The sequence below is a fragment of the Micropterus dolomieu genome, linkage group LG03 (genome assembly GCF_021292245.1).
Source record: "Micropterus dolomieu isolate WLL.071019.BEF.003 ecotype Adirondacks linkage group LG03, ASM2129224v1, whole genome shotgun sequence".
NCBI lineage: Eukaryota > Metazoa > Chordata > Actinopteri > Centrarchiformes > Centrarchidae > Micropterus > Micropterus dolomieu.
Window position 1 is genome coordinate 29,968,021 of NC_060152.1, and position 16,622 is coordinate 29,984,642.

A 16,622-nucleotide genomic window follows, 5' to 3' on the forward strand; every position below is an offset into this window, starting at 1 on the left:
GAAGTTAGTTTTGGTGTAAAGGTAATTACACACATTTCTTTAAGATTATAAATCCTCATCTTAATTGTTGTTTGATAAACAACTGTCTTCAGGGATAGTGATCATTACATTTACAATATATGAAGACAACAATAAACAAAGGCACATTAATGTCATTCCACTGCAAATTTCATACAATTAATTCCCTGAGCGAAGCCCTTACAACTGGAAAAACTATTACAACCATGAGGAATTGACATTTGTTGGGGTCTGTATTAAACAAACCTGTCTGGAGAACAAGATTTGTATTCTGGGGCATCTCTGCAGCACTACAGTATTTCATTACAATGCCACACATTTTATATCCAAAGATTGCAGGTTCTGCAATTTGGATATTGCTCTTGGCCATATTGCAATTTTGACAATATGTAGTAGTAGTAGTTGTAGTATTATCATCATTAATTATTACTACTACATGTGCAGCCCAATATGCAAGCTTAACAGTATTCCAATGTATTTGCTCGTTCTTTTCCTTAGTCAGTATGACAGCTGGTGATGTGCAGGTTTGCATCAGCTGATCAGAGTGTCAGTCACAGAGCTGAGAAGAGGGGACAGAAGGTTGACAACCTTTGACAGTATTGACGCAGAAGGATAGTACTCTAAGATCAACAATGACAAGGCCCGCACCCAGACCGCCATCTGCTGATAATGGCAAACAGGAGGAAGTGTGAGATAATGCTCGGCAGAGTAGAGCAAGGGTTTGTCTTGGTAGACCGGTAACTGATGCAGCAGCAATTCAGGCTTACTACTGCGAATCACAATTACATAGACAGTTGCACAAGTGGATCATATTAATTTGGACAGAAACAAACAGAATGTGTCCATACCAGTCTGACAAGCACCAGTTTCATTACATGAATGTTCTGTGTGGCAAGAGGAAGTTTAAGGGGCATACATGAAGCAAAATATGCTACATGCCGTCCTACAGTAAACAAAGCTCTAAAGCAAATATAAAGTACTGTATCCATCCAGCAACCAACTGCCATACCTTTATAGCAGGGATCGGCAAATAAGTCTGGCATCAGGCCAAATTGTTAGTTAATTCATCGTTTATAATCTGCTGTTTGTTTAGCTCAGTCAGTAGTGCACAGGACTCCCGTTCAAAGGGTTGTATGTTCAATTTCTTCTTGTTGCTAGTGTTATTTTACTCCCTTTTCAACAAAATGATTATGAAGAGCTCGTTTTACACATTAAGCATATGCAGGAGTGTGTGTGTGTGTCCCCCGTGATTTGACCTCATTATATGAACACTTATTTTCATATCTCCATTCCTGCGTTTCTCATTTAGGGGAATCCAATCTCACCATTACTGTAAGCTTTTTCAGAGGTGTGTCAAGCAAGTAAAAACTCTCAATTAAACACAACATAAAGTAGTGCTGCAAAGACGCAATTTTATTTTGTAGGCACATTCACTTAAGAGGAAGTGATTATGTGAGTAACTTCTGCTGTCATGACTGAGTTCTCTTTCAGCACCAGCCGCTATAATGTATTTTTTTTGTTATCAAATAAAAATTATACTGCGATAATTAGTTATTGTTTTATTGTCCAGCCCTACATGGGCCAATACTAAGATCACGCCTATTACAAACTGTTACAGCAAAAGATTTAAGTAACAATTCAGAGTAATAAAAGGACCCATATATTCCTTAAAGCTCTTCTAAGAGTGCATGTGCTTGCTTGCATCTAAATTTCAACATAACTTTGCTGGATAGATCTGGCAATTTCACAACTCACTGTATGAAAAAACATAATTACTTCTCTGTAATCTCTATGTCTGAGTATGCATGTGTATGCGCATATTATGATTTATGACAAAATTATAATATCAGAACAGATGGCTTCTGAGCCAATCTGATGAGTGTTCTGTCCACTTGAGGATTTCACACATTTGAGAGGGTGAGAGAACAAAGAGCCAAAGAAAAGGAGACAGAGGAAGACTGTCTAAACTCCAACAGTGCACAGTCACAGAGGCAAAAGAAGATATAGCACGACCAACAGCAGATTTGGGGGGTTAGGACTATTGTTACCTTTTAATACTGCTCACAATGTACCAAAGAGTAAAGCTGATGATAAACAGAGCAACTTTTAGAGCAATGGTGCAGGGCAATGTTGCCGTCAATGTTAAAGAGTAAAGATTACTACGTAATCCCCTTCCCAGCAACACTGCTTTAAAAGTTGCCCCGTGTATCATCAGCTTTAAAGACAAATTGTGTACGGTATCAGGTTATTCTACAGTTGAACAGCAGAACTTATTGACTGTATCATTGCTTCCTCATTTGTGACATGTCAACTCACATCCTACATAGAAATAATCAAATGCTGTAATTTGGTATCAGCCAAAAACATCGGCCGTATTATAAATTGGTCAGGCCTACTGTTCATTCGGACCAAAAGCGAAATGACGGTTTGGGGCGGCGCGATTACATACAAATTCATTCAATACAAATACATCTGCGTGAGGTGAAAATTTTCAACTCGAGCGAGTTGTATTACACCTAACAGTGTTTTTCTATGCTGCTGGTTCCAAAAAGCCGGATCACTATGTGAAAGCACACATGGTAGCGAGATTATGCCGCAAACGTATGAATGAGCGAATGCAGCATAATGATGGATATTTTTTCTGCATTTACTGCTGGATCTCTGTATGAAAGCGGTTATTGTGTTTGTGAGAGAGAGGGAGCGAGTGAGAGGAGGGGCTGAGCAAGCTCTCCAGTGAAATACGAGTTTACCCATTTTAAATACTACGAAATCGAAAATCAATATGTGGCGGTCCGCGGTGATATTGTGGCGGGGCGCCACAAAAAAAAACAAACAAAAAAACAAAATCAATGTATGGTAAACACTGGACTGGTCATTACATGCAGCACAGGTCAGATGGAGAGCGCAACTCCATCCATAGAGAAATAAAACTCATTTAAAATTACCATTTGAAACGAGCAGGCCATTTTCTGGACAGCCCAGATGTGTAGTTTCTAAGGAAATCAACAAGAGCCAATAAATATGGATTGTCTTCAGAGGCCAACCTGAACAAACCAACAAAGCAATGTAAAAGTGCATTTGAGAGTGAAGATCATCTACACTCAGGCCAAAGAACAGGACTGAAACCCAGTAGAAACTTAATGGATGCACTGTCCTGAGAAAAGTTAACGAGGTAAACCCATTGGTTCGCACTACAGTTTCTGTGTAGTGCTGTGTTTCTAGGAGTGGTGATGAGGGAGGTAGAGAAAGAACGTCTGTTATTTTAGGAGAGGGTTGCTACTGAGGTCCAGCTTTCTCTCTGGGTGTCCATTCCTGAATGTGTGTGTTTATCTGTGTCTTTGGTTACACCTTGGCAATCATGAACCATGCTATGGAAACACACACCAGACAATGCCAAGCGACACACACATACACACCCATAAACTATCCACACAAGCTGGAATGTACGCATACTGTACATGTGCATACTTTGTAAGCACTTACTGCAATTGCTGTAAAACAGAACCTCCACAATCTGAATATATATATATATAAAGATCAAAAAGGAGCACAGCAACACTACAGCTGTAACCAAACCACTCACTACCAGCATCGCACACTGTTTTTCTGCAACACATGCTGCTCTTTCTCCCCCCTTCTCTCCTTCTCATTTACACACAGAGCGAGAGACAGTGATCCCCTCCCTGTTCCACAGCTCTGAATCCCCTTGCTTCGAGCCAAGACTGAAAACAGGAAACTCTGATGTGGTCGGCAGGGCTGGCCTTAGGATCTCCTGCACATATGGAAGGAGGCATGGCATTCAGGAATTGACGTCTCTCCCATGAATCCGAACAGGACTGAATGTTTTGCACATTTTATTTTCTTCTCCTATTATGGTGTAACACTTAATATCCCACACACTTTGCTGGGTCCTCTCTCTACCATTTTTATACTTTTTGGGAAGGCCCTCTGACTTTTCGGGATTCTAAAGTATGTCTCCAGTAAGGTTATTATAGTTTTGGATATTTCATTAATTTTTCTTTTTGACTTTTTTTTAAAAAAAATTTATACAGTCTATGGTTTTTCTAATATTTCCTTTCTCTTTGTTATCAATAATAACCTTGGTCTTCAGCACTACCCTGTACATATGTGGCTTTGGTGTAATGCTCCGTTTCCATTGGTTCACATTTACCACAGCGGCACCATCAGTTGTTCCTGGCACGGAGCCATTATCCTCACCGGCTGGCGGCTGTGGCGTCCTCTTCCGCCTCCATAAAAGCAGCAAAAGAACATTACAGAAATCCAGTAGAAACCACATCTGTTTTTTCCTTCAGGGTGTTGTGCATTCAGTCGCAAGCAAGGTTATAGTCCAATAGCATTGATGTCGAGTACTGTATTGTAGTGTGAGTGAGATATAGTGTACAACGTGTAGTAGACAGAGTGTGAAAGGCTAATAGTTTTCATTCCACCGTGAAAAGATGATTGCAGGGCCGGTGCTTCATCTTGACCTTGATGTCTTTTGACTGCCAGCGCTTATCGCTGCTGAGCAGATAGCTGTGTGCGTGATGAAAGGACTGATGATGCAGGTTGACTAGGCCAGCTGTCTCATCTGAAGGCCCTGGCTAGGTCCCACTCACAAAATGAAACACCTATGTCAGCTCATTGGCTGCAGGCTGCGGTCAGCAGTAAAGGCTTTTCTCATTGAATGTGCCGATTTAAGTACATTAACACAATCCAAATCTGCCCAGTGTGACTGGAACTGGGGGAGAGAGTTCAGAGAGACGGAAAGTGTGAGGGGGTGGAAAAGGGAGGCAAATTAAGGAAAAGGTAATGACAGGAGAAAACAAGAAACAGTAGAAACAGTAAGAATGCAAAAACCAACTTGGAGAGATGATTAATCATGGACAGAAAGGGAAAGTGTGTGAAGAATTGTTTAAGTGACATTTCTAAAGGGGTAGTAAGAAAAAAATGTTAAAAACAAAATTACTTTACGTTTACCAGACCTCTTAAATAAGATATTATGGTTTGTCTTTCGTATTTGCTCACTAATGTAGCTGTGAGCTAAATAACAGTTCTAGGAATTATAAAGAAACACTGATAAAAAGAAGATCACTTGGGATCAGTTTTCATTGTGCATTTTGACAGATTTGGGCAATTCTGATGCTGAGATCAGGGCTCTGGAGCTATACATTTTATATGGACTTCTGCAGGGAGCAGCCTGACACCAGGTGATAATATGTCAATGTATGTGCATGCACAAGTCGTGGTCACAAATGCAGTGGATCAATAAAGATAACTTGACTGACTGATATGTCAAGATGACTGTGACATGCGAGTAATTATGATGCACATTGAACATATGCACACATTTTTTTGTCCCAAACGTAACAAGAATCAAACAACTGATGCACATTATTGTGAAAAGCAAGAAAATGCAGCCAGGCTGTAAAGGTTGAAACAACCTACTCAATAATACTGTTTGTCTTTTAATCTGAGCTCATTGAAAGACAGAAAAGGAACATATGAAGCGGGAAATAGTTCAAACTGGACATGTGCCATTCACCCACTTGCACTAGAGTAAAACAGTGCAGTAAAACATGCACACAACACGTAACACACACTCTTCTTCTCTTACTGATCCACGCCCCACAACACAAGACACAGCACCCACATTTGACAAGGTGTCCTTAGCTGTTGTAAACAACTGTACAAAACAGATTAGGGAAAACCACAAGGTTTTATGGAACAAAACATTTGTGTTGTGGAAAAACTGTCAAATTCTTGATCTCATTTGAGGTCATGAAATCACAGCCACCCAGTAAAAAGCCAACAATTACTTTTTTTAAAGAAGTTTTTTCCACTGACCAAAAGAGAACATATCAACAGTAGAGATTGCCCCTAGGGGTGCGCAATATTGACAAAAAATGATATCTAGATGTTTTCTGGGATTTTGTCCATAAAAGAAAATGTTATGTGAGGTAGCGTGTAAGGAGGAGGAGAAGGAGTGCCGCAGAAGAGCAGAGAGGAACTGAAGAAGCCTTTAGTTTAGCATGAATGTACAGTATTTGTTACAGTGGCCAGTGAATAACAAATGACTTCTCATGACTAAAGCGGAGCTCCTGTGTGTTGCTTACCAACTGTTGAAAAAAGAGCAAGGGCGTAAGCCCCGAAGTTGATATCTTTTTCTGTCATAGCTTAATGGCGGAGTCTTAAATGGCAACCAATTTTTTTAGTTTGTAGATTGACGTCATCTGAGCAACATTCATCTTTTAAAAGCCTAACCACCTCCATTCCATGCAAGTGAGTAGGGATGAAATGGTATGAAAATTTCGTCTCGCGATTATAGTGACCAAAATTATCACATCATCAGTAATATCACGGTATTGTAAAAATGTGCCGAAAAAGATTCAAATGTACTGATACACACAATGAAACCATTTCAACAAGTTTTATATTGAAAACTACAAATACAATTGCCATTTTGTTTGCATAAAAAATAAAACAGCAGCAAATACCTTTTGTAAACATATGAAAATCATCAAGTGTGCATTATCAAGATTTTATATTATATAGGTATTACAATGACCCCGTGGACAATTACATGAAAACAAAAAAGTCTTTCAAAGACAGTGATAGTAACTGCAATGAGCCCAAAAACTTATGTAAACACAAAGGAGTCTGTAGCGTTTCTAGATATGCTGGTTGGGTGACTAAACTGTGTAACATGTTATCATGTGCAGTTGACGAACAGACTCTGCCGACACACGACGCACACAGCAGCAGAACAACGTGTAACGTGTCGCGTTTTTACAAGAGCAGCAACACTGAGAGCTTCAGTTTACACGCTGTTAGCAAGTCAGAGCGACAAACCAAAGCTAAAAGTTAACTCACCCTGCGTTCACTATGAGGTTATTTTCTTCAATCAAGTTTCCCTCAGCGCTCTCATAAAAACTAAAATACAGCAGACTTCAGAGTGACTGAAAAATCTCCGCAGCGCGTCTTCTGCCGTGTTCTCATTGACCCAAACAAACCCACGTTGCATTCTGCGCATGCGCGCCTGCTTCTGGGAGACGCTGGACAGTGTTTGCCATGAGATTACAATAGCGCGGTTAACCGTACCCGGTTATCATGGTAATTAAAATGTGTATGGTAATAATAACCGTCAGGAATTTTACCATGGTTTACCATTAAAACGGTAATTGTTTCATCCCTTCAAGTGAGGTTTATCCACAGCTAGCAATTAATTCTAACTACGTAGATTGCGAGGCTGAGGATGTCCGTGTTTTATCTCCTGGCGTTGTTAGTTCATTTATTTTTTAGTTTCAATCAGGAATTTGTCGCATATGTACTTGCATGCATTACGAGATGTGTTGAGCGTTTTTTTGGAAAGGGAGTGACGTAGCCTACTCGATAATGTCTGCTCACACATTGTTATAACAATAATTTATATATTATCGTAGACGATACATATCGCTATATGAAATCAGATTGTGAACGATTAAAATGGTATCGTGCAACAGTGCTGTCAGTTTAATTCTGTGCCAACACACGCAGCTGACAGCTGCTCTGTCAACACCGCAAGTCAGCTGCCCCACTGCCTGCGTCCTCAGCTGTCTACAACAGCAACAATGTAACTTTTTGGCATCCTAAAATATTGAAGTCCCCCAGCTGCTCCGCTTCAACTCTCTATGATTTACGGAGTTTACAAATAAACAGAAAGTGTTACTTGTTGCTAAAGTATATGCTGCTGTTACCTTATTAGCTCAGTTAGCCTAGTGGTAGCTAACTTAGCCCAGACTGAGAGCTCAGAGTGTATTTTGTTTAATGTTACACCTCTAGTCAAGAACTGGAGGTTTTCAGGCCAAGATAACGTCAACGAGTGGCGCCGGATTGGGCACCAGAACCGAAGCCAAGCGAGCGGGTGACACGGAACGGCACTCAGCAGCCTCCCAGTAAACATAGCATGATCGGGACCGAACACAGAGACGAACAGGGAATATAGTACAGAGTTTCTTGATGAACAAACATTTAAGTTTTGCTAAACCGCTAACTGTATCGGTCTGTGTCTGTGGCTAGTTAGCTCGGTTTGCCGTGCTGCTAGCTGTCCTATTAGCGGAGTCAGACCCTTAGAAACAACCTGAAAATTAACATGAAAATTAATCGTGATTTGATTGTGAATCGTGATCCTGCCTGAAATGAATTGTGATGTGATATTTTTGCCATATTGCCCAACCCTAACCATAACTGTAAAGTGATGGCACTCCCAAAAGGACAAAAAATGTCAACGACAGTGACACAGGAAGCCCCTTCAATGCAAAAGCAAACATTTTAAATTGCTCAGCTAGTGCATATATAAATGCATAGCTTCTTAAAATCTTCAAACAGAGCATGTGCAGGAAGGCTTGCAGAGTCTTCTAGACAGATTTTTTTAGACCACGTCAATGACCACAAAGGTTAATTAGAAGAGGGTCTCAGTAATCTTGGGTAATCGCCAATACAAAGCAGGTTTCGTAAGTATGACACAAATGACTAATAGGAAAAAATGTTGATAAGAGTTTAGTGAGAATGTCTAAGTGCGTAAGAGTGAGCACACGCAAAAACAACAAACTGAGAAAGCAGATCGAAAGATGAGAGCTGGTAGACGTGCCAGAGCTTTCCTTGGGGACAGAGTTCATTCAGCATTCCAGAGACAGACAGATCCAGTGCTGACCTCAGCTGACCTGCCGCAGCCTGGGAGAGTACAGCTCGCACTACCACACGAGCTGAGAGCCATGGTACACTCAACCTTTAAACGCAAAACAGATTTCCGGTAGCAGGGATTCATGGTTTCCCTCTATAATAAATATTATATTCACATACATTAATGGAGAAATATTCAGGACAAGGTCAAATAAAAAGGATGTATCCCCAAGCAACTTTATTGTGATCCAAGCTACAGATCAAACGACGAGAATATAAGATAGCATACAAAAAGGTTTTTTTATTTCAAAAGGTATAATATTGTCATGATAGCAAAGCCGCCCAAGTCACAAACTCTCAACAACATGGAGGGAGACACAGTGCTGGTCAACACTGTTAAAGACCTGGCTTGTAAAAAGGAAAAGACGGTTCATTCAGTGTTTCCCACACATAAACTTTACTTCGGCGGTCCGCCCGGGTTAGGCGGCAGATTGTAGCATTTATCAGAGAAACACAGTGATTACGTTAAAGTCGCGACACTGTGGATACTTTAAAAGAGCGGACCAGGTAAAGCGACAGTGAACACACCAGTCAGATGTTCTGTTTTTTTCTGTGACTTTATACAGCCTAGCCTACTACTGATGGAGAAAGTCACTGAAGTGGACATGCAGGGAGAGAGAGAGACAGTAAAGCCCCTTTTATACTGCACGGTACCAGCTTGACTTGCCTTTTTTTGGTTTTCCATTGTGTAAAAGTTGCTACCAGGTACTTTTTTCATCACGCCAGCTAAAACCGGCCCCCCTCCACATCCAGCTTAGCAGAAAATACCAATATCTATTTCATACCGGAATTCTGTACAGTACAGGGATATGACTTTTTGGCCATATCGCCCAGCCCTAGTTGAAATACAGCAATTTCAATGTGAAATGCTACCTTACATATTTTTATCTCAATGTAGAAAATACCGATTCCAGAGTCCATGTCTGTGCTATGGTAAGCAACAAATTAAAGAACAATTATAAATTGATTTGTGTTAAACTTGGTGCTAGTACAAAAGAAAAGGATAAGAAAGCAAGTTGTTGATTAATTGCTATTAAATCCTAATATTTTTAAGTAGAGCAACTGTGTTTGACTTTCTTCTGCATTTGATATTTTTAGTTCCACAGTAAGAATCATGTAAACACGTTCACTCACGGCGGCAAATGGATAGCACTGTGGCCTCACAGCAAGAAGGTCCCGGGTTCGAACCCCAGTCGTCCCGGCCTATCTGTATGGATTTTGCATGTTCTCCCGGTGTCAGTGCGGGTTTTCCCCCGGGCGCTGTACAGTGGCTGCCCACTGCTCCCTTAGGGATGGCTTAAATGCAGAGGATGAATCTCGCTACATGTATGTGTCAAATAAAGTACCTTTACCACATGATTTTGTTGTGACGTCCCTAAGGGCAGTTTAAGTGATAAACTCATACATCTGATATTCATAAGATGTGTGTAGCATTTACTTTAGCAACAACACTACTACAGCAGCAGGCCCAAGAGGTCATTTAATCACTTTTCGATGTTAGTTTCTGTACTAACAAAGACGGCCCTTGGGCAAAACAAAAAAACCACATTTCAACAACCTATGTTGCAAAAGAGTGAAGTGGTCCTCTCAACATGAAAATAACATCTCACACAATCATGTTGAAACACAGATTCGTACATACAATGACACACACATAAAACAAACCAACTAAACAAACAATAAGTTCAAGGACCTTTTTAAGTGCCCACTGTGTTTGTTTCCTGCCATGTTGACATGCTGCTTAAACATAAGCTTGGTCAGACCAACTCTAAATTAAAAAGGGAAATTATAGGGGGCAAAACCCTCCAAATCCAAGCCTCATCTTTTCCTAGGCCACAGAAGGTAAATCAGCACCTTTGTGTAGTCAAAATGAAATGAGAGGACCACCCTGGGTGACTCAGCAGTGCATGAGTGACCCTCATTACACTCAGTTAATACTTAGACCCGGGAATCTACCAGGTCTAAACTTAGCCAGGAAGACTCACTAGTGAGCTGTGTTTCTATAAGCGGTAGGCACGGGGTTACATATGAGTGGGGCAAAGGAAACCACCCACAGACTGTGTCAGCTACTGTGCCTGCCATGGTGGTCATGCAGCAGCACACTGTGAAGTTAGTTATCTTATTTCACATAGCTGGAACACGCATAGAGGAGCCTCAAATAAAAACATGTAGATACACACGGAGATAAGATACAACTAGGGAGAGGGGAACAGATTGCAGACGGACAGGTATGCCAACAAAGAGACAGGGAGACAACAGTGTTGACAGGCAAGGAATGAGACACAGACAGATGTGAACATTGAAATATGCAGCAGCTGAGCTGGTGTAGTCGGCCAGTCAGTATCACTGCATTCCTGGCCTGCCTGTCTCCTGTGTAATGCTGTCCCTATGCACATTCCTGGGCTTCTATGGGCTGGGGACAGTCAATGCATTAGTGAGGTTTCCAATGCATCATGAACAGACACAGAGCAACCTCCTGGCAGGCAAGCTGAGCGGCTATTGACTGATGTGGGATGAAAGTCAAAGAGTGTCCCTCCCTTTTTGCCAAAGTGTGGAGTAAGCTGAAAACTGGGGAGTGTGGTCAGTGGCTGTATATAAATGGCAAGTTTAACCTTGTTCTTTCAAAACATACAGCGTAATGAATTGACTCTTGCGTGGAGTTAAGATCACACACAGTAGTTCAAATAGAAGAGAAATATAGGCCTTTTGGTCGTGTATTGTGTTTTGAATCTGACCCTACAAGAAACAAGGGATTAAAAATGGTGCAAACAACCACAACAGCAGTGTGAACAGGGCGTGCATTGTTATATGTACAAAGAGAGACAAGGCAGGCCAACAGGCAGAAGAAAAAGAAAAGTTTCCAACCCCAACAAAGCCAGTACAGTCTACAGCTGCCCCCTCCTCCAAGACTTCCCCTCTTTCCTCCCTCACTTCACTCAAGAGGGGAGGAAATGAGGTAAGCATCCTGGCATTTCTGCACAGCTGAGAGAGCTAAAAGCTCAGGAAGGGAGTGTAAAATAGAAAGGAATTAACTGTTAAATTGTGAGTATGCGATATATTTCTACCGGTAACGCAGACAAATGTAAGAAACAAATTACTTCCACATGCCTCTTTGAATAGGATGCAGTAATGAGTGGAGGAGTTGCATTTGTTCATCCTGAAAGGTAACATTTAGACTGATCGCCTGATACTTTGAAGGTCCTTTGAGGCGACATTAAGTTTGTGCTCGTGCCTGATACCTGTTTCAAAGTTTTCGACAGGACAGGGAAGGAACTAGTCATAAAATCTGAAAAAAATCTAAACCTCTTTTCTCACACCTCAGAGAGAGGTGAACAAGAATTTGATTCACAAAAGGTGCTGAGACGAGAGAAACATCTGAGCCAGAGGCAGGTATAAGTAGGGATGGGCGCCAAAACCGGTATTCAACGGGCCCCGGGGCTAAATTATGAAAGAGTTTAGTGTCTATAAGCTCCGACATTATCAGTTCTGCTTTCGGTACTGGAGAAATTAAGAAAATGCATTTCCTATTTATCATCGCAACATAAATGTTAACCTGCTCATTCTGTGTCACCAATCGTGTCTAATTTGTAATACGATTAAGACAATCATCCATGATGCGTGTTTTACTATTCCCAATTCAGAAGACAGATCTCTGTGCACTCTCTCTCTTTCACATGCTACAGCACACACACACACACACCTGCTCTTCATTAGTGACGATGGCGGAGAGAACTAAATGTTCAAAAAGTGTGGTTACACTTCAGCAGTTGATGCTGACAATGCTCGTTGCCACAAGTTAGGGCTGGACGATATGGCCAAAAATGTTATCACGATAAAGTTTCATATCTTTCGATATCGATAATTATCACGATAAGTATCAAATCGTTATTTATTTCGAGTTTAAAGTCTGTAGCCTAAATAATTGTTTATTTTACATTTTAGAAAATAAAAGCAATCCTGTTCTTCATTTGCTTCATTTTTTCTAGGGATGCACCAAACGTTCGGCCACTGAAATGAATCTGCCGAAAATATCAAAAAAAGTACTTTCGGTGTTTGGGTTAAAAGGTCAAAAGGCTGAAGAAATTTTACCAAACAATTACATTGACATGTCGGCAGTGTGGAAGCATTTTAAAGTGTCTGAGAAAAACGCTAAAATGCAGACACTGTTCTGCTGAACTGTCAATTCAACGGTCGAACGGTCTGACCCGATTTGAGTGTTTCTGTCACTCATTTCAGAGAAGGCGATTAAGCTAGCCGCAACTAAATTTGGAGTGACAAAACAGCTGGGCTGTACACATCAGTTATGAACGCACTTTATGTAGGCTTACAACTGACACATCGGTTTACTGCTTTTTTAGTTAGGTTTCCTTTCTTTAGACAAAAATTCTCTAAAGCCCTCCCCTGAACAACGATTATCCAATCATGGTTTAGCAAACAGAAATTACTATGGTAGGCCTTTTAGATTTCTAAATATCCTGGTGTGCATGTGGCACTATTAAGAGTGACACTTATTCTCCAGAGACTTAGGAGGGTGGTGTCAAGCAACGTGGCCGTAAAATAATAACAAACAACTGAAGAGACACATTAAGGCTCAACACAAAGAATATGAGGTAGGTTAATGAAATAGTTTTTTTTTTTTAAATTAGGCCAACTACTAAGGTGGTGGCGTTGCATTGCGTAGGCTGGATCACACAACCTGTGGTTTTAATTAGATAATTATAAGATCTTAGGAAATAAGTTTGACTAAAAACAAAAATATTGGTTTGGGCTAGACAGTATTGACTGAAATGTTCATTACATGAATTAGGACTTGAGTGGCGGAGTTTAAACACTGAGGTTAGAAAACTGCTTGGTTGGCTAAACTACAATGCCAGTTACCCAATATTAAAAGGACTTGGATTGGGGCAAAAGAACATATTATAAAAAGCTCTGTTCACAACTACCATATCACTGTGTGGTAACCAGTCCCCTATTTCAGACTAATGAGTAACATTACGAGCTCTCTCCGTAACTAATGGGGTTGGGGCTTATCAAACAGTCTAACAGCAAATGAAAGCTCATAGAAGAAACCATCTGCAGCACCAAATACTGGTGAGACTACTTCTGCATTGAAGTTTAGATGACGTCCTTTTTCGGGAGGAGCTGAGATGACTTGCAGTTTGTGGCCTGACAAGTTCTATGAATTTCCACTAGACAAACTAATAACCACCTCAGGGGTTGGTCTAACCAACTGCCATCCTACTTCAATGCATCAAAAATACATGCGGTTAGGCACTTATTAAAAGGTGTCTTATAATCCAAGATACACGTCCTAATCAATGACAGCAGCCTGATCTAGACTTGCAGCTGTGTTTATTTTAGAGCAAGAGACGGGGTTCACACACACGTCCTGACAAACATACACAGAGAACACAGGCCAGGTCACCATGCTGGGCTAATGACCTTCCACTGGAAGAACACACAGGTCTGGACAACATGCTGCTAAGCCCAAGGAGGTCTCTGAAACCCAAACACTGATGACTCTGGAGGGCTGCCTCTAGCACTCTTAAAACGCAGTAAATGCAGGCTCATCACAATCATTTAATGGTGAGGAGTCTCCATTAAAAATCTGTAATGTTGAGCAGTAAAACAGCTGCAATCATTTTCTACACATTTATTCCCTAATTTATGACATAATATTTACATTTACAGCAGAATTAGCCTTTCTTCAAATACTTTCCAAACTGCAACAAAAAAAAAATCTAACCAAACACAAGGATTAAAGTTACCCTCCTTCCACCACTGAATTGTTGACCCTTTTGTAATGTCAACAAATACATAATAGAGGGGGTAGGAGATTGCAAAATGAATGTGTGAGACAACAGCCAATTGACAATGTGGAAAAAGCACATCAAACAAGTGCAAGTTTAAATCAGGATGGGGACATTTCTGATAAACATCAGTGGTTTGGCATTATTGCAATCTGACCAAAAACAAATGACTGTTCATGGTCAAATTTGCTAACTACAGACGCTACAACCAGAAGATCCTTATAAAATATTAAGGAAAAGAAAGTGCTCCAAGACTCAGGTTTGCCACAGCAAGGTACTGTAAAATTTAAGGATTAGTTTTTGCTGTATGTGACTAATTTTTAACAGCAAAAACAATCATTGGGCCATTTATGTAGATATACCAGAAATAAGTTGCTAAACTGTGAGCAACACTGGGTAGTATGTCAAGAATAAAAAATAATAGATCAAAATAGATCAAATTTCAGTCAACTATTTACATTACAGCAAACAGTTTTACAAGAACAAGAACTCCTTTTGGAATTTCACTTTAATAAACTGTTTCCCGTTTGTTTTTCAATTTGAAATATTATCATGAGCTACTGTCAGCTTTAAAATTAAACACTAAAATTGTGGTGACACAAGTGTGTTCAAAAGGCCCCAGCTCCTAAATATAGAAACAGAGAAATGCACTATGTTATTTATGCTCATCTCAACCTAGCCCAACAGCATCTGGACCAAGCTGCACTTCCCACAATGCAGAGAACCCAGGGGTCGACAGCTTGTGGCTGCATAATCCTTCATAATTTTTGATATACTGCCTTGCCACCACCAGCAAACCACAATGACAGGGCAAAGTGTGTGTCAAAATATATGAACGTGTATGTGCTCAGTCTTTCTTCTGCCAAATAACACAAGCCAAGCAGAACATCTACACTGGCGGGCAGCTGGAAAAGTTAGACACATTTCATCTCTGCTGTAAAATATACAGTACACAATAGGTTATTAACTAACTTAGTATAGATAATTAAGGTCCAACAAAAACTCATGTGATGTTCGTACACTCAGTAACACTATAGAAACATGCCCACGGAGACTAAAGCTAAGGTCTCACTCACATTGCCCTACATGTGAACAAACTGATTCACCATTGAATAATGGAAGACTTGGCTAGCATTAGGAAGTTAATTAGTAAAAGAAGCTGAGCCAGACATTTTTTGAATAGTTCACCTGCATAATGAATAAGAGATGCTCTAACTTTTCTTCCAGATTAAGGCACGGGCTGATTAATGGCACAAGAACTGCAGATTCATTTGTAAAGGGGAGTCCCTAGCATGCAAATTCCTACACCCTATTCACAAGATATATCATGATGCCGATCAGGTTGACCCATGGATCATGGTACTTCTTCTGCTAAACATCTACTATTGTCAGTTTACTAATTCATGGCTTTATTGCAAGTAATATGTCTAGTCTTCATAACCTCAATACGGCAAATCCATGTTTGCATTGTGTGTGCTTTATATCTAAACACAGTGGTGGTCTCCTTCTTTATCTTAGATTGGCAGATATTACATTAAGCATCAAAGGTCGTGACATAACAAGTAATCTGTATGTCACCTGACAAACCCCACAGTACAGGAGAATAATATATGCAAAGCAGAACAATTTCTCTATTGTCTGTGTGGCATACACGTTACAAAACTCTCGGGTAATCACAACTTTTTCTGGTGATGCTTGTAGCTTTTACCTTGTCATGTTGAACACACTGCTGCAGTACTTGACTTTGGTTAAAGGCAACTCTACGTCTTCAAATGGCTACAAACTGAAGTCTAGCAATCATTTATTGGGGAGCAGCTGTTAGGACTGAAAAGGTAATAGTAATGCCAGGAGTTGGCATTACGTTTAGTATAGTCCCTGGTCTTCGACTTCTTAAAACGTTTGAATGATTGCTATGTTAGCTACATAGTTCATTGTGTCTAATGCCAGTTTAGGTCACCTCACATATTATCCCCATCTGGTACACTTTGCCCAGACAGAAAACAGGACACACGATGTTAACAAAACGTAGCTATGAGCCACTAGAAATGTTCCATGGGTCTCAGTCAGCTTGCCTTA

At 40.4% G+C, this 16,622-nt stretch overlaps 1 protein-coding gene across 1 annotated transcript in view; it reads right to left on the reverse strand.

Annotated features, from left to right (window-relative positions):
- The window catches only part of LOC123968290 (E3 ubiquitin-protein ligase RNF19A-like), a 32,417-nt gene that overhangs the window by 15,492 nt on the left and 303 nt on the right, over positions 1-16,622 (reverse strand). The window lies entirely within an intron of this gene.